Raw genomic sequence first — 25,579 nt, 5'->3', positions numbered from 1 at the left:
ATGGGTATAGTAGCGCACAGTGCTAAACTAAATCCTATTTATTATCACTATACGTTAGTGCTAACAAAATGGGTATAATAGCACACAGTGGTAAACTAATCCTATTTATTATCACTATGCGCTAGTGCTACCAAAATGGATATAGTAGCGCACATTGTTAAACTAATCATATTTATTATCACTGTTCGCTAGTGCTACCAAATGGGTATAGTAGCGCACAGTGGTAAACTAAATCCTATGTATTAACACTGTGCGCTGATGCTACTAAATGGGTATTGTAGCGCACAGTGGTAAACTAAATCCGATTTATTAATACTGTGCGCTAGTGCTCCCAACATGGGTATAGTAGAGCACAGTGCTAAACTAAATCCTATTTAGTATCAATGTGCGCAAATACTACCAAAATGGGTATAGTAGCGCTCAGTGGTAAACTATATCCTATTTATTAACAATGTCTGCTAGTGCTACCAAATGAGTATTGTAGCACCCAGTGGTAAACTAATCATATTTATTATCACTGTGCGCTAGTGCTACCAAAATGGGTATAGTAGGGCACAGTGCCAAACTAAATCCTATTTATTATTACTGTGCGCAAATACTACCAAAATGGGTATAGTAGCGCACAGTGGTAAACTATATCCTTTTTATTAACACTGTGCACTAGTGCTACCAAATGGGTATTGTAGCACACAGTGGTAAACTAATCATATTTATTATCACTATGCGCTAGTGCTACCAAAATAGGTATAATAGCGCACAGTGGTAAACTAATCTTTTTTATTAACACTGTGCACTAGTGCTACCAAATGGGTATAGTAGCGCAGTGGTAAACTAAATCCTATTTATTAACACTGTGCGCTGATGCTGCTTAATGGGTATTGTAGCGCACAGTGACTAAATCCTATTTATTAACACTGTGCGCTAGTGCTACCAAATGGGTATAGTAGCGCACAGTGCTAAACTAAATCCTATTTATTATCACTATGCGCTAGTGCTACCAAAATAGGTATAGTAGCGCACAGTGGTAAACTAATCCTTTTTATTAACACTGTGCACTAGTGCTACCAAATGGGTATAGTAGCGCAGTGGTAAACTAAATCCTATTTGTTAACACTGTGCGCTGATGAATAAACAACTGAAACTTGACTTTGACTCTATAAAACCATGGGAAAGATGTATAATGAACAAAGATGGCCAAATACGCAAAGTGGTAAACTAAATCCTATTTATTAACACTGTGCGCTGATGCTACTAAATGGGTATTGTAGCGCACAGTGGTAAACTAAATCCTATTTATTAATACTGTGCGCTAGTGCTTCCAAAATGGGTATAGTAGGGCACAGTGCCAAACTAAATCCTATTTATTATTACTGTGCGCAAATACTACCAAAATGGGTATAGTAGCGCACAGTGGTAAACTATATCCTTTTTATTAACAATGTCCACTAGTGCTACCAAATGCGTATAGTAGCGCACAGTGCAAAACTAAATAATATTTATTATCACTATGCGCTAGTGCTACCAAAATGGGTATAGTAGCGCACAGTGGTAAACTAAATCTTATGTATTAACACTGTGCACTAGTACTACCAAATGGGTATAGTAGCGCACAGTGCTTTACTAAATCCTATTTATTATCACTATGCGTTAGTGCTAACAAAATGGATATAATAGCACACAGTGGTAAACTAATCCTATTTATTATCACTATGCGCTAGTGCTACCAAAATGGATATAGTAGCGCACATTGTTAAACTAATCATATTTCTTATCACTGTTCGCTAGTGCTACCAAATTGGTATAGTAGCGCACAGTGGTAAACTAAATCCTATGTATTGTATTATGGTCTACCTGCTAATACCCTTGCTCCAATGAAGAGGTTACTGCACCAAGCTGCGAAAATAATTGTCAGGAAAGGTCGGTATGACTGTGCAACCAACGCCATGCGATCCTTGCACTGGCTTCCGATGTCTCATAGATGTCAATTCAAAATAGCGTGTCTTGTATGGCGTTCGCTTAAAGGTTCCGCTCCAAGTTACCTGAGAGATATTCTTACTGTGCGGAATGTTTCTCGCAGTACTCGTTCAAGCACCAGCAATTATAACCTGACAATCCCACGAACTAAACGAAAGACATTTGCTGACCGTTCGTTCGCCGTAGCAGGACCCAAAATTTGGAACAGTTTACCAAGTCACATTAAACACTTAGACGACTATAATCAGTTTAAAAAACATTTAAAAGCACTATATTTCAAACAATGTTACGATACTAATTGATGTGAAGCGCCGCTGATTATAATTAAATGTTGTATAAATGTGCGCTATACAAGTAATAATAATAATAATAATAAATATTAACACTGTGCGCTGATGCTACTAAATGGGTATTGTAGTGCACAGTGGTAAACTAAATCATATTTATTAACACTGTGCGCTAGTGCTCCCAACATGGGTATAGTAGAGCACAGTTCTAAACTAAATCCTATTTATTATCACTGTGCGCAAATACTACCAAAATGGGTATAGTAGCGCACAGTGGTAAACTATATCCTATTTATTAACAATGTCTGCTAGTGCTACCAAATGGGTATAGTAGCGCACAGTGCTAAACTAAATAATATTTATTATCACTATGCGCTAGTGCTACCAAAATGGGTATAGTAGCGCAAAGTGTTAAACTAATCATATTTATTATCACTGTGCGTAGTGCTACCAAAATGAGTATAGTAGCGCACAGTGGTAAACTAATCCTATTTATTAACACTGTGCGCTAGTGCTACTAAATGGGTATAGTAGCGCAAAGTGTTAAACTAATCATATTTATTATCACTGTGCGTAGTGCTACCAAAATGGGTATAGTAGCGCACAGTGGTAAACTAATCCTATTTATTAACACTGTGCGCTAGTGCTACCAAATGGGTATAGTAGCACACATTGGTAAACTAAATCCTATTTATTATCACTGTGCGTCCTGTGCTACCAATAAGGGTATAGTAGCGCACAGTGGTAAACTAATCCTATTTATTAACACTGTGCGCTAGTGCTACCAAATGGGTATAGTAGCACACATTGGTAAACTAAATCATATTTATTAACACTGTGCGCTAGTGCTCCCAACATGGGTATAGTAGAGCACAGTTCTAAACTAAATCCTATTTATTATCACTGTGCGCAAATACTACCAAAATGGGTATAGTAGCGCACAGTGGTAAACTATATCCTATTTATTAACAATGTCTGCTAGTGCTACCAAATGGGTATAGTAGCGCACAGTGCTAAACTAAATAATATTTATTATCACTATGCGCTAGTGCTACCAAAATGGGTATAGTAGCGCAAAGTGTTAAACTAATCATATTTATTATCACTGTGCGTAGTGCTACCAAAATGAGTATAGTAGCGCACAGTGGTAAACTAATCCTATTTATTAACACTGTGCGCTAGTGCTACCAAATGGGTATAGTAGCGCAAAGTGTTAAACTAATCATATTTATTATCACTGTGCGTAGTGCTACCAAAATGGGTATAGTAGCGCACAGTGGTAAACTAATCCTATTTATTAACACTGTGCGCTAGTGCTACCAAATGGGTATAGTAGCACACATTGGTAAACTAAATCCTATTTATTATCACTGTGCGTCCTGTGCTACCAATAAGGGCATAGGAGCGCACAGTGGTAAACTAATCATATTTATTATCACTGTGCCATAGTGCCACCAAAATGGGTATAGTAGTGCACAGTGGTAGTTTGACGTCGTTCCGTTACTGTACCGTTATAGTATACGTTGTATTTACTTTTCAAAGCTGATTGCCACAGTATAGAAAACGTTCAGCTGACATGTATTATAATAAGCGTATTGTGTATACTATTATGCTACGTCTGCAGTTTGACGTGATTAGACGTCGTTCCGTTACTGTACCGTTACAGTATACGTTGTAGTTACTTTTCAAAGCTTATCGTCAAAGTATAGGAGACGTTCAGCATGTATAAGCGTATTGTGTATGCTATTACGATACGCCTGTAGCTAGTTCACCGTGATCAGACGTCGTTCCGTTACTGTACCGTTATAGTATACGTTGTAATTAATTTTCAAAGCTTATCGTCAAAGTATAGAAAACATTCAGCTGACAGCCATAAGCGTTTTGGAGTACTGAATACGCTCTTTGAATATTATATTTAATATCATCATCCTCACCACTAAAGCCTATTTTCCTGTCGACGTTATTCGACGCTATCGTCATTGGTCGTTTACAGTTCAACGACGATCGTTTGAAAACAATCAAGTTGAAATGATAACGATAGCGAGTACCTTTTCCTGTAAATCGTTAACATTTCAATGATTACGTAGGAGATCGCCAAATATTGTTAGCGATAGCGTCGAATAACGTCGACAGGAAAACAGGCTTAAAATAATCATCATCGTTGATCGTTCATCGTAGTCATCGTCATCATCATCATCATAATCGTCGTCATCATCATCATCGTCGTCATCGTCATCGTTGATCGTTCATCGTAGTCATCGTCATCATCATTATCATCGTCATCATCATCGTCATGGTATTTTTGTATCTGTGTTACATACGTTTGGCTTCATTTGCTTGATCATAAACCACGACATGATTCGTATACATTTAACAATTTAACAACATTGTGTGCAATCATTTCAATTTGTTTTTATTATCATTATTCAATCATAACTAATAATATAGTATATACAAACATTCTTAAACATGAACAAACTATGCCCATTAACACGGCATAAATGTAATGTAAACTTATTGCTAGCTACTATACTGTACTACTACTAACTACTACTACTATACTGTACTAATGGTGTGTTGTGCCACTTCGTTTCACGATAATTAAAATCTATTAATAAGTATAACATAGACCTATTTAAACCTTCTTAACAAGTACGTATTGAATTAATTTTTATACTGTGGATATTCGTTCAAAAAACTACACTATAACATATTTGCCTCTAACTACATATTCCTGTATATTATACGATAACTTACATTCTTACTAAAGCTTATTCTTACTAACACGCAAATTGTAACATATTATTACTCTGAGATCTGTGTGTGAACAAAAAAACATGAAAAATTAATGAAAACTTAGCGTAAATGTAGTAAAACGAGTACTGTAATATATAGTTTGCTAAAAAGAAATATTATTTCATGGAAATACTCTATACAAGTCTTACTATTCAGCATATAACACTAATATAACTATAAACAGAACAGGCAAAGAACATTAATTCTAAACCGCCCGGTGATATACTGAAATTTAATTAATTAATTTGAAACGATAAAGATGAGGAAATCTGTGAGAATGAGAAAAAGTCGCCCCAACCGAGACTAATATAACTATAATGTATACATTTTCTAATAATTATACACATATTCATTCTTATTGAATACAGGAAAATTAATTTAAAAACGTATACAGTTACATTATCACTTATTATAATATAGTTTGATATAATATATAGTTAAATAATGTTATAATTCACAATAATATTTTTGAACGTATTTAGGGCCTACACAATTACAATGTTTAGAACGATAGTAAACTACAATATCTACTGTACCGTGAATAATTAAATTGAGGGCGTAGTTTGTGTCATTAACTCGAACGCGTTCATTCAATTAACCCCATGAAGCATTTGCAAGTTGTATTTTTAATTACGGTAATAATCATTTAAAATTTTATTTCTGGTTCATATTAACAAACAAAATGTATATAAAAAATAAATTAGAAATTGTTTTCTGGTTTCCTATAAGCCGTGCCTTAGTATTAGGCCTAATGCACAATCATGTGAGTATTGAAAGCAACAAAACATCTAAATATATTTAAATCTAACTCCACAACTTCCCGCCACGCATTCATGTTATTATTTTTTATGTTATTAAAATCGGTATTACTAGGCAATAGTATTGTAATGTTTGACAGGAAGTAAAATATGAGAATGCACATTGTTCAAAACGAAGTTGGCATGTTAAAATCACATAAATTTTCTTTTTTTCTTTGTTTAGAATGTGTGATAAAGTAAAAGAAATATTAATCTAATGAGTAATTAATGTGCGTATTATGTAAGCCGAGCTGGTGTAAAAACTCCTCGAACCGCTCATTTACATTACCTATTTCATTGAATAGGTCACTTTGTAATATATTCATGTCAATTCAGTTAAATTAATGTTCTTTTTAACTCATTAACCAAATCCGGGTCGAAAGTCTCTAGTATAGACCACAGTTGTTCAAGGCTCTCTAACTCATCTAATGACGAAGTTCTCAAAATGTCATTACCCGAGTCAATCCACCAAATAATCATATCTCTCTCATTATCACTGATATCATTCTTGTCAGTAAACAATTGCAAATAATTTGGTTTAGCTCTGATCAATTCATTCATTACATCATCCGATAGTTGGCAATTGTTTATATCAAGCGTACGCAGTTTAGGAGAGTTATTCACTAAAACACACAGTAGAATTGCGTCAATGTCTCTGAAGTAGTTATTCCTAACATTAAGCTTATTTAATTGTAACTCGTCTCTTGCAAACTCTATGATAATTTCATTCATTGCATCACCTTGTAGTTTACAATTATTCATGTTGAGTATGCGCAACTTAGACGAGTTATACAAAGTAGTTCCAAGTAAAGTACCATCAATGTGACTAATATTATTATTTCCAATGTCAAGCACTTGTAATCCGCTTGCATACATATTACTTACAACGTTACATGGTAGTTTACAATTATTCATGTTAAGTACACACAGCTTTTGTGACTTATATAATAAAGTACCAAATGAAGTACTGTCGATGTCACTAAGATTATTATTGTTAACATGAAGCTCTTGTAATTTTAAATCATCTGTTGTATATACTTTGATCATTTTATTCATAACGTCACCTGATATTTTACAATTATTTATGGCAAGTTTACGTAGATCTGGAAACTTAGTCAAGAAAGTACCCAGTAATGAGCCATCAACGTCACTTATTTCATTATACGCAATGGACAACACTTTTAAGTCTGACTGATCTCTTGCATATGCACCCATCATTCTATTTATTACGTCACCTGATAGTTTGCAATTATCCATGAAAAGATCACGCAATCTAGGAGACTTAGCTAAGAAATTACCCAATATTGTACCATCAACGTCACTTATATTATTATTCGCAATTGACAACACTTCTAATTCTGACTGATCTCTTGAATATTCATACATCATTCCATTCATTACGTCACCTGATAGTTTGCAATCATGAATTTCAAGTGTATGCAGCTTAAGAGAATTACCTAAGAAAGTACCCAGTAATGAGCCATTAACGTCACTTATATCATTATTCGCAATGGACAACACTTCTAATTCTGACTGATCTCTTGCATACGCATCCATCATTGTATTCAATACGCCACCTGATAGTTTGCAATCTTGCATGTGAAGAACACGCAATCTAGGAGATTTACTTAAGAAAGTACCCAGTAATGAGCCATCAACGTCACTTATATCATTATCCGCAATGGACAACACTTCTAATGCTGACTGATCTCTTGCATACGCATCCATCATTTTATTCATTACGTCACCTGATAGTTTGCAATCATGAATGCAAAGTGTATGCAGCTTAGGAGATTTATTTAAGAAAGTACCCAGTAATTTACCATCAATGTTACCAACATTATTATTGAAAATTGAAATCAGTTGCAATTGTAACTCATCTCCTGCAAACTCTTTGATAATGTCATTCATCACATCCCCTGGTAGTTTGCAATCATATATGTACAGTTTAAGCAGGTTAGAAGACTTACTTAAGAAAGAACCCAGTAATGAGCCATCAACGCCACTTATATCATTATTCGCAATTGACAACACTTCTAATTCCGACTGATCTTTTACATATTCACCCATCATTGCATTCATTACATTCCCTGATAGTTTGCAAGCATGCATGTAAAGATCACGCAACTTAGGAGACTTAACTAAAAAAGTACCAAGTAGAACACCATCAACGTTACTAATATCATTATTCTCAATGAACAGCACTTGTAATTCTAACTGATCTCTTGAATATTCATACATCATTCCATTCATTACGTCACCTGATAGTTTGCAATCATGAATGTCAAGTGTATGCAGCTTAAGAGAATTACCTAAGAAAGTACCCAGTAATGAGCCATTAACATCACTTATATCATTATTCGCAATGGACAACACTTCTAATTCCGACTGATCTGCATACGCATCCATCATTGCATTCATTACGTCACCCGATAGTTTGCAATCATGCATGCGAAGATCACGCAACCTAGGACAGTTACTTAAGAAAGAACCCAGTAATAAGCCATCAACGCCACTTATATCATTATTCGCAATGGAATACACTTCCAATTCCGACTGATCTCTTGCATACGCATCCATCATTGCATTCATTACGTCACCCGATAGTTTGCAATCATACATGCGAAGATCACGCAACCTAGGAGACTTACCTAAGAAAGTACCCAGTAATGAGCCATCAACTCCAATTATATCATTATTCGCAATGGACAATACTTGTAATTCCAACTGATCTCTTGCATACGCATCCATCATTTTATTCATTACGTCACCTGATAGTTTGCAATCATGCATATCAAGATCACGCAACCTAGGAGACTTACCTAAGAAAGTACCCAGTAATGAGCCATCAATGCCACTTATATCATTTTTCGCAATGGACAATACTTGTACTTCCAACTGATCTCTTGCATACGCATCCATCATTCTATTCATTACGTCACCTGATAGTTTGCAATCATGCATGCGAAGATCATGCAATCTAGGAGACTTACCTAAGAAAGAACCCAGTAATGAGCCATCAATGCCACTTATATCATTATTGGCAATGTACAACACTTGTAATTCCAACTGATCTCTTGCATATGTACCCATCATCCTATTCATTACGTCACCTGATAGTTTGCAATCATGCATGCGAAGATCACGCAACCTAGGAGACTTACCTAAGAAAGTACCCAGTAATGAGCCATCAATGCCACTTATATCATTTTTTGCAATGGACAATACTTGTACTTCCAACTGATCTCTTGCATACGCACCCATCATTCTATTCATTACGTCACCTGATAGTTTGCAATCATGCATGCGAAGATCACGCAATCTAGGAGATTTACCCAAGAAATTACCCATTAATTTACCATCAACGTCACTTATATTATTATTGGCAATGTACAACACTTGTAATTCCAACTTATCTCTTGCATATGTACCCATCATTCTATTCATTACGTCACCTGATAGTTTGCAATCATGCATGCGAAGATCACGCAACCTAGGAGACTTACCTAAGAAAGTACCCAGTATTGAGCCATCAATGCCACTTATATCATTTTTCGCAATGTACAATACTTGTAATTCCAACTTATCTCTTGCATATGTACCCATCATTCTATTCATTACGTCACCTGATAGTTTGCAATCATGCATGCGAAGATCACGCAACCTAGGAGACTTACCTAAGAAAGTACCCAGTAATGTACCATCAACGTCACTTATATCATTATTGGCAATGGACAACAATTCTAATTCTAACTGATCTCTTGTATACGCACCCATCATTTTATTAATTACGTCACCTGATAGTTTGCAATCATGTATGTCAAGTGTTTGAAGCTTAGGAGATTTACTTAAGAAAGTACTCAGTAATGAGCCATCAAGATCACTTAAATCATTATTCGCAATGTACAACACTTGTAATTCCAACTTATCTTTTGCATACGATCTCATTATTCTATTCATTACGTCACCTGATAGTTTGCAATCATGTATGTGAAGATCACGCAACCTAGACTTATTTAAGAAAGTACCCAATAATGTACCATCAACGTCTCTGATATCATTATTCCCTATATAAATCTCTTGTAATTCCAACTTATCTCTTTCACACGCCCGAATCATTTCATTCATTACGTCGCTTGATAATTTGCAATCATGCATGACAAGTTTACTTAGTTGAGGAGACTTACGCACTAAACAACCCAATAAAGTGCCATTGATGTTACTGATATCATTTTTCAGAATATCAAAGTTTTTAAATTGGGACTCTCTTTTTGCATACACTCTGCTCATTTCACTTATTACATTATGATCCTTTATTTCGTTCATTTTTAACTCGGGAGGTTTAATCAAGAAAGTACCCATTGTGGTACCGGCAATTCTTCTAATGTAATTTGCTTGCAATTGGTTCTCACCTGATAGATTGCCATCATGGAGATCATATATACGCAGCTTAGGAGAGTTACTCCAGAAATTACCAAATAAAGTATTATCAATGTCACTGATATCTTGATTCCCAATATTAAGCTCTCGTAATTGTAGCTCATTTCTCTCATTCAATTTTATCATTAATGTATTCAGTACTTCTCCTGGTAGATTGCAATAATGCATGTCAAGTACACTCAGTTTAGGAGATTTACTTAAGAAAGTACCCAGTAAAGTACCATCAATGCCACTTATATTGTTATTCCCAATATCAAAAACTTGTAATTTTGACTCATCTCTTATATACTCTATCATCATTTTATTCATTACGTCACCCGATAGTTTACAATCGTGCATGTCAAGTTTTATTAGCGTATGCGCATTATGCAAGAAACGTCCCAAAAGAGTACCATCAATTTCACTGATGTCATTTTTCTCAATACAAATCTCTTGTAACTCGCCTCCTGTATAGACGTTTATCATTTCATTCAATATTTTGCCTGATAGTTTGCAATCATGCATGTCAAGTGTTAGCAGCTGAGGAATTTTCCTTAAAAAATTACCTAGTGAAGTTCCATTCATGAAACTGAGATTGTTTTTAGCGATATTAAGCATAAATATTCTCATATCTTCTTGAATGCTAATGTCATTCATTACTTCACCCGATAGTTTACAATCAATCATCTCAAATGAAAGGTAATGAGGGGCCGACATTATTAATTTATGCAGTAATTGGGCATCAATGTTATTGAGATTATTTTGGCTGATTATAATACGTTTTAATTCCAGCTTATCACCCATTTTATCCCACTCATCAATCATACATTTCATTACATCACATGACAGATTGCAGTTATGTAGGTCAAGTGTAGATGTCAAAAAAAATGCAATGTGTGCAAGAATTTTGCCTTTGCTTGCAAATGATAATGTATTACAAAATGTTCTCAAATCAAGCTCATTAAGATCCATGCTACTGAGTTGCAATATACGATGTATGAAATGATCACCCACATTTGAATTAGAATTCGGATTAAAGTAGGCAACAACATATTTCAATGACTTTGAGACATCTGTATGTTGATTTAATCCTGAACTAACCATGTGATGTTTTAATGTATCTGCCACAACAACACGATGTTGATCTTTAACATATTTCAAGTTAGTATGTATCAAATAACGATATGTTGATAAATGGTCTGTAAGCCAGTGCTTTAAGAATTTACCTGCATCAGCACCAAGAAACCCAACTGCAAACATATTGGCCATTGTTAAATGTTTACAGTCTGTTATTACATCCCACTCAATGAGACTTACATCTTCTTTACAAAGTGTGTATAAATAAAACCCCACTAGTGATTCTAGTATTAATTTGTGTATAGGCATGTAAATTCCACTCTCTGGTTTAGATCTTGAACTTGATTTCTTTTTATATACAAATCCAAGGTTAAGGACAATTTCCTTATCTAAAGTAGCTTCCAAATCATCCTTTTTGATTGAAAGTTGATTTTGTTTTAAACTATCGTACATACACTTTCCTAAGGAAGTCATAGCATTTACAAATTGTATAGGAATACAGTTAAAGTCGGTAATTGTTTCGTGGTCTTTAAATTCAATGTATTGGTTTGTCTGTATGCTCAATACACAGCAACAATTTTGCTTTAAACGATCAAAAACGCTTCCTTGATTGTTATGATCAACAATAATCGGGAGGCCATGATTAGCAATGTATTGATTTATTATGCATCGAAATATTTCTTTGAAAAGGTCGGCATAATTAAACGGAAGATTTTGTTTGTCTTCCCAAATATTACAAATTAAGAGAAGTAACAATGGATTTTTGCACAATGCTAAAAGGTTCTGGTCATCCTCTAATTTCCGCCTAAGGTCATTTATCTTATCACGATTGTTAAAATGCCCAAAATGCTTCTCAATATACCACCAAATGCTATCTTTGTTAAAGCCTTTCACGGTCATTTGCACATCAGACTTTCTTATGAATTTATCTATGTCGACGTATTCTGATCTAGACGTAAGTAGCACAACACTCTTTCCTAATGTTTTCCCATTAAACAGATCTACCAACTTATCATTCTTAACTCGTAATTCATCTAAACCATCTAATAATAACACAATGTTGTCATCATGTTTGTCTACAAAGTGTGTAATCAACTTTGGATCCTTTGGAAGTTTAGTATTTGAATTAAAATCTTCAATATCCAGTTGTTTTTCAATCAGATGAAAAATACTGTTGCCTTCTTCTAAATCTCTTACGTTAAATAAAAACACAATTTTACCTTTAAACGGTTTTTCACCAGATGTGCTTTTGTTTGCTAAGTACCTTAATAATGTTGTTTTTCCAATGCCAGCCTCACCATCTATCAGGACTTTACATGAAGATTTGGGTTGTATTCTGGTTAGAAATGATGACAGTGTTGTTGGCTGGCTGTCTTTCTCATTTTTATTTCTTGTTAAAAGATCCAAATCAGTGAAGACTTCCATGTTGACAGTGTAATCTGGATTCATTGTTGACGGTGTAAATTCTTCATATTCTTTCTGGCACAATGATGGTTGTCTTTCATGTAGATACTTTTCTATGATTCCTAACAAATAAGCACACTATTAAATGGAAGTCACCGGGCGGTTTAGAATTAATGTTCTTTGCCTAACGTGTTTATATATATATATATATATATATATAAATCCAAAGGCAAATTACTGAAAAAAATGACAATGCTGTGGGTATCAGTGGCTGGATCTCAATGGAGATACAAATAAAAAAAGCGAAAAGCTAAATCAAAACGATAAAGTAAACAGCCAGAAAAGTTAGCAGAGCTTTTCATAATTTACCATAAAACGTACATTTAAGACAAGGAATGACATGGTTTAATGTTTTTAAAGTGATATATATGTATTATTTTCCAAAAAACGTCCAAAATTGCAGGTAAGGGGTCTTTAAACATTTTGTCATTTGCTTTGATGACCAATCAGCGCCTGTGTAATCCGTTGAGATTGAATGCGATCCGATGTCGTGGTGTTCAGAAGTATATAATATAGATTGTAAAACTGAATCGCAACGGGTACTATTAACGTCAATTTGTACAGACGAGCGATAACGGTACGTATCCGGACAACTACCCCCTGGAAAATTACCATCCGGACAACTACCACCCGGACAATTACACCGCCAGGACAACTACCACCCGGACAATTACCCTCTAGGACAAACACTATCTAGGACAACTGCTATGCCCCTAAGAACTACCCCTCTAGAACAACAACACTCTCTGAACAACCACACCTATATCATAACACCTACAACTTAGGTTATGATTATGATCTTGTAAAACTTACTGAACTTCAAAACATAGGGAGACAAATTGATCTTATAAACTATTATTGTGAGCTTTTGAATCATTGCGTATTCGAGTAGTTATTTGACATTAAACGAGAATCGATAACGCTCCAAATTATTAAAGCGTATTCCAATCCTGAAAAATAAAGGGGTGGGCTTATTTTATTCTTGCGTGACATGAAGATGTCGTATATAAATCTAAGAACATACAGTTTACCTATCGAAAATCGTATAAACAATCATCAGACCCTTAATATCGATCGACCGATTTTGTTATCTCTTTTCTTTTTCAAAACAAAGGTTTTACCGTAAGAGCTTATGTCATGCTGTTTAATGACATTATACGTTTACTATTACAAGTCCAGTAATAATGGAATATTGGTTTGGCAACTTTAATTGATTTTTTTTTTCCATTTTCTCCCCACTCCTGAGAAAATATGACCTAAAGAATTATATCCATGATGTGTTTATGTCTAACCTAACCATTTCTACGTATTTCATTTTATTCCAATTCGTATTCTACAGCAAAGAACCTCCTAATTATACTTTAGATTTAAAAAAAACCTACACTATTAATTAATTAATTACATTAGACGATTTGAAAATCAATCTCACTTTCCCCCCATTTGACGTGTTCTTAGTCTTCCTATTATGAAAACATAGCTAACTGTGCCAATTGAGGAAATCGTTTCCATTGTCCTCCTAGAAGTTTTTTTTAAATAAATATCGCTACAGTTATTACAAAAGACTACAAATCTTAGGTACATACGTCGCCGGTAGAATAATTCCACGTCAAATATTGTAAAATGTATAGTGTGGTACACCGCCCTCGTAGTCCCCTCTTTACACACAATTTGATTTACAATACAATTGGCACCAAAAGAAGCAGCTTGTTAATTTGGTTACCAATCATAGTTGTCCGAAGCTGTAGTTGTGGGCAAATTGTAATTTTCCTAATGGGTAGCTAGAGGGTAGTTTTCCTAGGGGTAATTGTCCTTGGAGGGTATTTGTCCTAAAGAGTAGTTGTCCTAGAGGGTAATTGTCCTAGGGGTAATTGTCATAGGAGGTAGTTGTCCTAGGGGATAGTTGTCCTAGGGGGTAATTTTCCTAGGGGATAGTTGTCCTAGGGGTTAGTTGTCCTGGGGTAGTTGTCCTAGAAGGGTGATTGTCCGAGGGGTTATTGTCCGGGTGGTAGTTGTCTGTGTGGTAGTTGTCCAGGAACTAGTTACCCCAGACCCACATGTAAGCGGTATTTTTTATGACCATTTACGCACAAAACGCGGACCTGGCGGGTGGTTGAGCAAAAACACGCCCACAAGCTACGCTGGTTTCCGCTACGTTTGTGTAAATTGGCCTTTACTTTCGATTCAATTAGTAAGTAAGAACAACTACAAGTAAATAATATATAACTAAACAATAAACCAAATACATACCAGCAAACAGTAGATCTAGTTCGTTCTGTGCACGTTTTCCAAGAAGATTTCCAAACTCATATACCTTGTCTGGTAAAATGTTGTCGGTTTCCAATTTCCATACTACATCCCAAAGACTGGTATACCGGAAAGCTTCTAGTCGATAAAAGGCAGTAACTCTCTCAAATGCTTGAGATTCAGCTTGTCTGACAGCCCTAAACAGTTGTCTCCTGTATGATGACAACTTATTCTGTTCAACATGTTGAATATTGTTGTCTTCCATATATTGAGTTACAAGATTTTCGGCATCCTTCAGACCTGTTAGTTTTGTAATCTCCAACAACAATGTGACATCGTGAGGTGTGATCAAACCAGGACCACCAGTGCTATCGAGTTTATTGAATAAAGTATGACCTATGTTCCTCTCGTTTGTAAGGTCTGCTAGTGCCAAGTGTTCAAATAAGCAAAATTTTAACCACTTGTAGTGTGTACCTCCATAATGTTTACTGAGTTCAGACTTCATATTGGTAAATTTATTTTCAAGCTCTGACATTTTGCTATGTGTGTTTACGGTCTGCAAAAAAAATAAGGTTTACACATTTTAAATGACAGCAGTAAATAGAACATAATTATTTGTAATGTTGTTTTTTGTTTGTTTATGTTAATTGTGTACTGATTATGTATGTCTAATGATTTGTATTGTGTTAGTTTCTTGTTGGAGAGTTTATATGTTTCTTTTTCTTTTTTGGTGTAAACTAACACTTTTATATATCACAAATACATATTATAGATGTTCGTTAATATTTTTCTTTCTAAATTACCCTCTTTTTGTCATTACTTTCTTGAATTTACTCATAATTATAGTAAATCAAAGGTGCATAATAGCTAATTTTCAAACAACAATATCTTTACAGTATAGTATATACATTAGTATATATAAAATAGCTATATAAAATATCAAGATCAAGAACATCAGGATTAGACCTAAATAGTAAAACAATAATATTTTATACTGTATGATAAATATTTTTACTTTGTTGTGTATGAGAATCGACCTTTAATATAGCCATTTTGGTCCTCATTAACTAGTGTCTTAATTACGTCTTAAAGAGTATGTTTCTACCGCCATGATGTTAATAAATACCGATATTTAATGAACTAGAGTGGTTTTTGGAGCTTTTGATTTTCGAAACATTAAGATTGGAAAGATTTAAAAGGGTTGCCAAGCCAGTCCGTTCGTTTTCTTGACCAACAAATCGGCACCATCGTACCAGTTTATAACAACATAAATGCAGGCCTAGCGTTTGTATATTGGTAGTGTTTTCTTCTAAGCTTTTTTGATGGGTAAATGATTAAGTTGTTACATCAAAAAGGTAAATTGACGTACTTCTATTTTAGCAAGCGCCACAAAATAAAGTTGATTGATTTTACAATATGGCGTCCAATCGGAAGAAAACTTTAGCCAACAAAATGTAGATAGGCAGCGCAAGAAAGTAAATGATAAAGAGAAATTCAATTGTGGAAGCTGTGATAAAGAGGTTTGCGAGGATGATGAAGCTATCGAATGCGAACTTTGTAAATTCTGGTACCAGTGTTATTGTCAGAATGTTTCAAAAAAGCTATATGATACCATAAATCATGGATCGATGGAGTGCTGCATTGGTACTGTAGAACATGATGACACTGCTGCTAATATGTTTAAATGATGAGTACTTTACAGTATAAACAAATTAAGATTGAGACTCACATGGAAGGTCTAAAACAGAAATGAAAGAGTGCAGAGAAGATTTTAAAGTCAGTCAGTCGCATGTTGAGGACATGATTAAATATTAGAAAGGAAATGCATTATGGGCCGAGAAATTTACCTGATGTAGAAGAAATGGTTAGGTGTATGATAAATGGTATATTAAACAAGGTTCACTTCTATGGGGAAAGGTTGAGTTTGAATCATAATTGAGACAGCCTTTTCCTCATTCACAATGTGTTCGTTTACCGTTTACATATGTATTACATTAATACATCTTTTGCCACCTCTAAATTAAAAAAATTTACTTTTAAAAGAAGACATGATAAAGAACAAAAGAACTATTTTACAAATGTTTCAATGTTCAAAAAATGCTACTAACCTTATACTGTTTAAGATGATGTAGAATAACCCAGCTATCAATTGCAATTATGTTAAGACCCACCTCACTTTTAGAGTGGGATAAACCACGTTCTTCCAAGATTTGTCATCGCTGAATGTTGTGGCTAAGTGGCGTAATTACAGTATACTTGCAGTTTTATATCACTGTTCCTATCTCTGTATCTAACCCCTGATTCTGTATACAAATACACCCGTTGCGAAATCGTAATAAACTGACGTTGGCCTAGTCAAAACTAACAATTAATAGATAAAACAACAATTACTAGATTACTGATAAATAAGATAATGATACACAACAGACTTAAAACTAATGGCAGTCACGTTAAATCATCAAAGAAAAAAGAAAAACTTCCAAAAATTATTCCGTGCACCTAATCATATTCAAAATTTACATTTGAATATACAAACAGATATGACAAGCAAAATGAGCTCTTTCAAAGTAATACAATATTTCTGATTGATAAGAGTCTATTTTCTTTTATTTACTTTTTACTATAGCCTGAAAATTAAACATAAATAATACTAATACATATTTCGTTTATGACAAAAGATAACCGCCTACATATTTAGACTCATGAAACATTTTTTTTATTATTTATTTCATATTTCATCAGTTATTTGGTTTGTCATTACACAAAAGATTTAATAATAATAGGCCTAATTGTTCATGTCAAATTGTATACCATATAATGATATTGGCAATGTTGTTTATATTAGTTCTTCGTTATAGACCCTAAGAGGATGACTAATATTATTATTAGACCTAAGCAATAACACAATTAATTACAAATTACAAATTACATTACATAGAAGTAGTCAATTAAAATCTATGATAAACTTGCTGCTTGTCAGAAAATCAAAACAAAAAACAATATTATGTTCAAAACCATTCCCACTCGGTACTTTGCATTAAATTATCAAATGATCAATGTCATCTTGACTTTCACCCACAATTCGTCCTTGTGCACCTTATCATTTTCGAAACTTTACCTTTGAATATACAAGCAGATATTACAAGCAAAATGGGTCATCTGAATACAATGGTGTTTGCTTTTTGATAATATTCTTTTTTTATTGTGTGTGTTTTTCACTTTACATTTTAAAGAATGTCGTTCTGGAATTGAACTACTCAGCAAAACGTTAACATCAAGATAAATATTAACCACCTAATGTCATTTTATTAAAATTTATAAATAGTTATTTTAATATGATATATTTGTCTATCTTTTAATATTGTTTAATAAACTAGCATGCCATTTTAATTAATTATACCGATCATAAAATGAGAATTAGTTTTTTTAAGATTATTATTATTATAAGTCTCTATTGTCTCTATTCTCTTTTTTCCATGGAAATGAAGTCTGAAATAAAGAGATATGAAATGAAATTAATACAATTATGTTTTTACATCTACAATAATCGCCTCAGCTTAATTTATTGAAACATGGTACTTATTTATCCATTGAAATTTATATCAAAGATGTTAAATATAATATGACTTTATATTTTCCTTTCGGTTGATTCTTTTCATCAGTTATTTGGTGTTTGTCATTAAATAAAAGATTCGATAAATGATAGGCCTGTATTGATATTTTGTACCAAAGTGGCAATCTTTTTTATATGAGGTCTTCGTTATAGACGCAAGAAGATGAGGAATATGTTTACCTAAACAATACTACAATTAACAACAAATTGACATTACATAGGTAGTCAATTCATTAAAACAAATTTTTCTCACAAACTTGTTTCTTGTCAGAAAATGTTATGTTCGAAACCATCCCCACTCCGTACTTTGCAGTTCGATTCGATCAATGTCACCTTGACTCTCATCCACAATTCGTTCTCGTGCACCTTATCATTTTCTGCACTTTACCTTTTAATATACAAGCAGATACGACTAGCAACATTAGCTCTCTGAATACAATGGTGTTTGCTTTCTGATTGATAATATTCTCTTTTATTTTGTGTGATGTGATGTTTATTATCGATTTGAGAGATAGTTTACCTTTAGGATGGCGGCACTCGCAAACAGCGATGACCCAAAACAGTGATGACTCATAATCTATACTAAGCGTGTTGGTTGAAAATAGTAAGTATATTACTAATAATAATGTATCAAAAACTTAGGCCTAATAGGTCCGGACTTATTTAGTTTGCAGTAAGTCAACCACCACCACATTACCACCACAATTTCATATGCAGCTCTTTACTAGCTACAGTTTTTGTTATTGAAACATGTTGAAATCCAGCATATATTCTTGTCATGCAATATTAACTTTATTTGGAATGACGCTTTTGCAACAGCGGCACAAACATATCGGTAGTGCATCCTAATAATAACAATCTTTAAATACCAATAACAAAAATACAATATAAAACAATGCAATCAAATAACGAGAGGAAAATATAAATAATTACAGTAAATGTGTAAGTAAGTTTTGTTAATGGTAGATCGTAATAACAATGTCTTTTTGATATTATCTTTTTATTAACTTGTCAAATATGTCATAAGAAGATTAAACGTTGGGTCATTAATAAAGTAATCATAGTTACCAAGTGTTAACGTTAATTTTAACCAGAAATTAACAAGTTTTAAAGAATAGATCCTATATATTTTACGATAGTTGTCAAGCATTTGAATCACACTAAAACCAAATACGGTGCAAGTGTGTATAAATTGTTACTGTATTGATTAGTTTTTCCGTTATTCTTTCTGATCAATTATTCTGTTCCGCTAGAACATGGTGATCAAGGAGAACAATTTACTAAAACAAATACATGATAGGATGTCAAAATCAGCCTTTCCATTTCGTGCCAACTTGTCACAATGTCAAGTTGACCTCCGTCCCTAAATTTGGTTCCCGTGTACCGTATCATCTTTGACACATTACATTTGCAAATACAATGAGCAGATATGACAAGCAAAATGGGCAATTTGAATACAATGGTGTTTTCTGATCGATGAGATTTTCTTTATCTTGTATATTTATGTATCCAATTGAAACACGACAAATTTGTAATCATGTTGCGATGTATGCGTGAACATGAAACAGAAATATTAGGATACAAATATTAAATTGTTTTCGACTAATTCATTTATTCATTTATTTTTGTGAAATCAATTTCAATAAAAATAATTTTACAATAATACAGTCGTTGCGAAATCGTAATGAATAGGCCTAACGTAGGCAAAACAAACAATTTATTAAGATAAAATAACATTACTAACCGGACTTAGTATTAAAGCCAATCAAACCAAACCAAACATAATGATGTCAACAATTCACATTTTTGTGTTTCTCGGGATACGAACACCAACATTAGTGCATTAGTTTAATTTCTTTCAAATATTATTATGTGAGACAATTCATATGGAATGAAGGCAGAACAAACTGAACAAAAAGTATATAAAAATACCAGTATATCAATATGGATGTACCCACAAACAAAAACAAGAAATTACTAATCCGTTTTAACGAATTAGTAATTCGGGAGAACGGATTACGCTCGAAAAACATGAGATGAGACTATTAATTTTTATAAAGATTATTGTCTTGTACTGTTTCTATGGAAATGAAATAAAGGAAAAGAGATATTAAATGAATTCGTTATGTTTCTACAACTACGACAACCGCCTCAGCTTAATTGATTGAAACATGGTAATTCTTTCTCCATTGAAATGTATATCAAAAAGATGTATTTTTTTTTTTGATTATTTCTCTTTATCAGTTATTTGGTGTTTGTCATTAAATCCAATAATCAATATATCAAAATATCTCTATTGATATGTTGTTCCTGTCAGACAATACGATTTTCAATTTTAGACCATCAGACAAAACAATTGGGCAATTTTTTAAAATGTTTTTATAGGTCTTTCTTATAGACCCAAAAAGAAGATGGATATGGTTATTTAGACATAAAAAATTATATAGAAGTACTGTAATCATCATCCAAAAAAGAAACTCTCAAACTCCATAACACAACATGTTGCGCAACACAGAAAATTATAAAATAAAGAAAGTATTACTCTATTTAAAACCATCTCCCGCTGGGTACTTGGCACATCATTGATTGGTCAATCAATGTCACTTTGACACACACCCACAATTCGTTCCGTGCACCTAATCATATTCAAAACTTACCTTTGAATTTACAAGCAGATATGACAAGCATAATTGGTTCTTTGAAAGCAATATAATCTTTGCGATTGATAATATTGTTTAATAATTGATTCTTTTCAAACTATTAGAATTCAAAGTGATTTCCTTTTACCGAGGCCATAAGCCAACCGCCACCGCATACATTTACTTTATATACAGTTTTGTTATTTAAACATGTTAATTAACATTCAGAATATAGTTCAGTCCTGCAAAGTTTTCTCTCTGTTATCCATACCTTTTCTGAACCATGAGATATAAATATGTTTCAATTATAATGTGTTATTTTTCTATTCATCTTCAATATAAATTATGTGAGGTTTATGTTCTTTCGACATCTGAACATGTTCATGTCAGCTTAGAAAATTAACAATGAAATTTACTTTCAGAACCATTATCCACTTGATGCACCACATTATTCAATCAAATCGCTTTGAACTAACCCGTTAACCACTACTTTTATTCATGTAATTTTCAAATGTTTATATTAACAGATTATTGTATTGTACTGTTTTCTATGGAAATGAAGTCTAAAATAAAGATTAATGAAATAAATACATTATGTTTTTATATCTACAATAACCGCTTCAGCTTAATTTATTGAAACATAGAAATGTTTTCTCTATTGAAATTTATATCAAAGGTCTAATGAAATCTAATACGACTATTTTTTTATTTTCGGTTGTTTCTTTTCATCAGTTATTTGCTATTTGTCATTAAATAACAGATTCGATAAATAGTAGGCCTATATTGATATTTTTGTCCGTGTCTCCTTTTTAGAAAATAACATTTGTTTTTTTGTTTTGTTTTACTTTAGTTCTTCTTAGACGCTAAGAATTAGTATTGTTATATAGACCTATAAGCAATAATTCGATTAACAACAGATTACATTATATTACATAGAAGTAGTTAATTAAACAAAAAAATCTCTCACAAATTTGTTGCTTGTCAGAAAATATTTAAAAAAATATTATGTTCGAAACCATCCCCTCTCGGTACTTTGCAGTAAATTATTTGATCAATGTCACCTTAACTCAAACAAATCGTTCTGGTGCACCTTATCTTTTTCAAAACTTTACCTTTGAATGTACAAGAATATACGACACGCAAAATGGGCCATCTGAATACAATGGTGTTTGCATTCTAATTGATAATATTCTCTATTATTTTGTGTGATGATTTCATTATCGATTTGGTTGGGACGGCGGCACTCGCAAACAAGGCTGAATCAAACGACCAAAACAAAGCTAGTTGGTTAAAAAGAGTAAATATTAATATAAATTTATCAAACCATGCCTACTAGGCCTACTTATTTGATTTTGCAGTAAGTCAACCACCACCACATTACCACCACAATTTTATGTCAGCTCTTTATTAGCTACAGTTTTTGTTATTGAAACATGTTGAAATCCATGATAGGCCTATATAATATATATATTAGGCAAAACAAACAATTATTAGATAAAAAAAACTTTATTTTTACTTTATAACTTTAACTATATTCTCGGATTAAAACTAAAGGCAGTCAAACCATAAACAAAAAATAATAATTTTAACAATTTAACTTCTGTGTTTTTCGGTATACAAATATACAACATATTGGTTACATCAGGACACCAAATACGACTATTTGAGCCAATTCAAATGAAATGAATTCAGAATACGTGAAAATTCGTTCACGATCAGCTTCATTTTCGAAATTTGAAATAGGGTATGTTTTCTGATTTAGAACTCTACTCAACTCTAAAATCATATACTATTCAAGTAATTTTAACAAAACACTAAACTAAGCAAAAATAGTACATCCTGTTAACGATGCTCACATAAAGGGCATCATTTTTTAACAGCAATAAATTCAGTGGCGGTGTAAGCTTTCTGATTAATAACTATTATGTACATCTCTTTGTGGATTAACTTAACTCTGAAATGGTGATGTGATTATAAAAAGCTATTTTAACGAATACGCACTAAACTAAGCTTTATTAATCAGAAATATTACTATTTATTACATATTCTTTTACAAGTAAAGTAAAAATAACGGTGTAACTAAAACATGAAAAAAGCAACTTCATTTTTTAGAGACGTTTTAAAGAAGGCGTTTTCCCTCCACACAATAATTATGTTAGGTCAATTTTATTATATTCGACATCTTTAACGCTTTTCTGAAATTTAGACAATTTTCGAACCATTCGTTATTCGATCAATGTCACTTTGACCCCCATCTCCAAAATCGTTTCCGTGCACCTTATCATTTTTGGTACTTAACTTGTTAATATACAAGCAGATATTACAAGCAAAATGAGCCATCTGAACACAATGGTGTTTGCTTTCTGATTATTAATATTCTCTTACATATTATCTCTTTTACACGTTACTTTTGAAAGGGTGTCATTCGAAAATCGTGAAATTAAGAAAGAAATAGATATGTTACGTTTAATTTTATGGTAACATTTATATTTGTTATCATCGGTAAGATGGTGTTCAGTTTATTGTGTGAATGAATCATTTTAGATAGGCCTACATGTTACCGTAAGTAGGCTGCAGCTACATTAGTTCTTCTTTTAATTATGTAAGTGACAATCAACTGGACTCTCTGTATGCGCTATATTGTAAAATGCTTTTTTTTCCGAAAAGGTAGCGTTCTGTATTATTGTGTGTTTTTATTTCATTTGATACATTCCATCATTGATAGACAGTCACTATAAAATTGTTGTGTGACAATACAGGCAATTTTAATGAGCTAAACTAAGCATGACAATTAAATAGAAATAATATTTTTGAAAATTAGTTTTAGAAAGAGTATTGTCTATTACTGTTTTCTATGTAAATGAAATCCAAAATAAAGAGAAATGAAATGAATACATTCTGTTTTTATAACTTAGTTTAGGCCTAAACATCTCAGCTTAATTTATTTAAACATGAAAATTATTTCTCAATTGAAATTTATATCAAAGATGTTTAACCTAATTTTTCATTGCGATTGTTTCTCTTCATCTGTTATTTGGTGTCTCTCAAAAACTTGTTGTTGGTTGCAGAAAAATTACAACGAAGGAAAATAAATGCCTCAGTGTAAGGAACTCTCCTCCCTTAGTGCTTTGCACCACGTTTCATCAATGTCACCTTGACTCTCACCCACAATTCGTTCTCGTGCACCTTATCATTTTCAAACCTTTACATTCGAATGTACAAGAAGATAAGGCAAGCAAAATGGGCCATATGAATACAATGGTGTATGTTTTCTGATAATATTCTTTTTTTATTGTGTGTGTTTATTTACACTTTACATTTGAATGAGTGTCGTTCTGGAATCGAACTACTCAGCAAAACGTTAATATCAAGATAAATATTAACCACCTAATGTCATTTATTATATTTTATAAATAACTATTTTAAAATAATATATTTGTCTATCTTGTAATATTGTTTAATAAACTAGCATTAATTGATTATATCGATCATAAAATGAGAATTAGTTTTTTAAGATTATTATTATAAGTCTTTATTGTCTCTATTCTCTTTTCTCCATGGAAATGAAGTCTGAAAGAAAGAGAAATGAAATGAAATTAATACAATTATGATTTTACATCTACAATAACCGCCTCAGCTTAATTTATTGAAAACATGGTACTTATTTATCCATTGAAATTTATATCAAAGATGTTAATCTAATATGACTTTATATTTTCCTTTCGGTTGCTTCTCTTCATGAGTTATTTGGTGTTTGTCATTAAACCTAACAATCAGTAAATGATAGGCCTATATTGATATCCTGTTCATGTCAATGTTCAAAATTTAGGTCATAATAATGATAGTGAAACTCTTTTTTATATTAGGTCTTCGTTATAGACGCTAATAGTAGGACCTAATATGTTTATATTTAGACCTAAGCAATAATCCGATTAACAACAAATTACATTACACTACATAGAAGTAGTCAATTCATTAAAACAAATCTCTCACAAACTTGTTGATTGTCAAAAAATGTAATTAAAAAAATATTATGTTCGAAATCTTTACAGTAAATTATCAAACGAACAATGTCACCTTGACTCTCGTGCACCTTATCTTTTTCGAAACTTTACCTTTGAATATACAAGCAGATATTACAAGCAAAATGGGCCATCTGAATACAATGGTGTTTGCTTTCTGATTGATAATATTCTCTTTTATTTTGTGTGATGATTTCATTATCGAATTGAGAGATATTTTACCTTTGGTTGGGACGGCGGCACTCAA

The sequence above is a fragment of the Antedon bifida genome, chromosome 7 (assembly GCF_963402885.1).
Source record: "Antedon bifida chromosome 7, ecAntBifi1.1, whole genome shotgun sequence".
NCBI classification, from domain to species: Eukaryota; Metazoa; Echinodermata; class Crinoidea; order Comatulida; family Antedonidae; genus Antedon; species Antedon bifida.
Note: the sequence above shows the minus strand (reverse complement) of the source record.